Source organism: Trichosurus vulpecula, chromosome 6 (assembly GCF_011100635.1).
Source record: "Trichosurus vulpecula isolate mTriVul1 chromosome 6, mTriVul1.pri, whole genome shotgun sequence".
NCBI lineage: Eukaryota > Metazoa > Chordata > Mammalia > Diprotodontia > Phalangeridae > Trichosurus > Trichosurus vulpecula.
In genome coordinates, this window is record NC_050578.1 from 10,597,431 (window position 1) to 10,599,732 (window position 2,302).

General features: G+C 45.3%; 1 pseudogene; it reads right to left on the minus strand.

The window, feature by feature from the left end:
• Positions 1-797: 797 nt before the first annotated feature.
• LOC118855367 lies at positions 798-2,102 on the minus strand (annotated as a pseudogene).
• Positions 2,103-2,302: the final 200 nt, after the last annotated feature.

A 2,302-nucleotide genomic window follows, 5' to 3' on the forward strand; every position in this document is an offset into this window, starting at 1 on the left:
ACATTATCCCAGAATTATATATTTTTTAATTATTTAGTCATTTTTTCAGATGTGTCTAACTCTTCCCCCATTTGTTAGCAAATATATTAAAATATCTTGCAATTTCTTTCTACAATTCATCTTACTGATGAGGAAACTGAGGTAAAAAAGGTTAAGCAACTTGCCCAGGTCCACACAGTTAATAACTGTCTGAGGCAATGTTTGAACTCAAGAAGATGAATTTTCCTGACTCCAGGCCCAGTACTCCACTTACTATGACACTTAGCTCCCCAAATATATAGATATAGACATAGACAGAGATAGAGATAGAGATAGAGATAGAGATAGAGATATATGTACTTGTATATCTACATTTGTGTATATGTATGTATATGTATATAGGTATATTTTATATTTATATATGATGGATACATACATGTGTGTGTGCTCACACATGTATATATGTACAAAATATGTGTGTTTGTATATGCATATATGTGGGTGTATATAAATTTTCCCAAAGTATTACACGTAGGACTTCATAAGGTTTTCCAGTGGTCTTACCAAGGTGAAGTGAAGGAGAATTATCACTGTCCGTTTCTTATACAGCTTATTATTGTTTTGATTTTTATTTTGTTTTGTTTGTTGTTATGTCATTTTGATTTTGGAGATCAGCAAAACCCAAAGACCTTCATTTATCCATAAGAAAGAAATGTTGCCCAGTAATAGCTATTTTTTTCTCTGTTCAGTTTCGTTTAATAACTGGCACCTCCCCACAGAGGAGGAAGCGGGCAACTAGGTGGGAGCAGGCAGGATGTTCACTTGAAGATCTTGCCCTGATTGAAGGGTTTGCCCATGTGCTGCAAGGCCCCCTCCCAGGAGAAGTACTTTTGGACCGTGGTCTGGGTCTCCTCACTGCCAGGATCCAGCTTACACCACGTGTAGGACTCATAATCTACCTGCCAGTCTGGACTCAGCGGGAAGGCAAGTGTCTGGCCCCGGAAAAACCAGAGTCCAGAAATGTCACTGCTATTGTTGGTGACAAAAAGGATGACACTAGCAAACACATTCTTCCTCAGCTTCTCCAGGCGCTGGAACATTCCAGTGATGAGGTTGCCTCTCATGAAGGTCTGTCTGAGCTCCTGGGGGAAGCAGTACTCGGCATACCACAGGGACCAGCCATCACTGTCAAAGTGCTCCCAGAAGTATGGCAGTGCCGCTGTCAGCATGTCCTCATTGGAGTACTTTTGCTTAAACTCATCCGACACAAACGTACTTTTGGGCAGGTGGACAAAGGGATCCTTGGCCTTGGGCTCTGCAGCCAGAGCCTGTTCACACTCATCCATCTACTCCTCAGGGCCAGGGGCTGTGGCTGCCTTCTTCTCTTCCTTTAGCTCGGCCTGGGCCTTCTGTTTCTCTTCTCTCTGTCCCTTCTCCTTTCTTTGGGCTCCCTTCTTAGGCTGACTCTCAGCAAACTTTTTAGCATCCAACTGTGCCATCTTCACAGAGCTTCACCTCTCCCAACACAGCCCGGAACTGGGGCTGGTGGATGCAGGTGAGGAACCAGTGGTTGGTGTTGGAAAATGCCTGCCGGAAAGAACCTGCTTGTAGAGCCACAAGAGGGTACACACAACTGTGATGTCAGCCAGAGTCACACGCTCCCCCACCAGGAAAGTCCAAGTCTTCAGGTGGGCATCAAGCAGCCCCAGAACCTGCCTCACCTCTTCTTTTGCATTCTCTGTAGCCTGTTTTTTGTGGTGCATGATGCCAAGAGTGAGGAACACCCAGGTGCTGGCTGGAGGGATGATGTCACTGTCAGCAAAGCTCACCCACTGGATCACCTGGGCAGCTGCCTCTGGAGTAGAGCCTCAAAGGTCATCGTTGCTCACATAGTGGGCAATGGCGTTGCTTTCAAACACGCAGAACCCATCGTCACCCTCAAACACTGCAACCTTGCCTGCAGGAAATTTTCAGAGGAATTCGGGGGTGCGGTTGGTCTGATCAAAGTTGAAGTGGGGAGGTGCGGACAGCATGTGGATCTGGGCCCCACTGTACTGTGCAGCAATGAGGTCCTTGAAGGCCTGCCAGTTTTCAGAGTAAGTGTACAGGGTCCCGGCCACCATGGTGATTCCGCAGAGAAAAAAGCAGCAATAGCTATTCTTATGAACTTGAATACCAGTTGTGTTACCTGTGACTGATCCAAGATACTGGTGAAATAGGCCATTTTCTAGAGAAAGACCACACTATTTGCCCTTGCTTGTCTGCACTTTGTGATAATTCAGGTAACTGTTAAGATTGAAGTTGATATTTCCAATATTTTAGA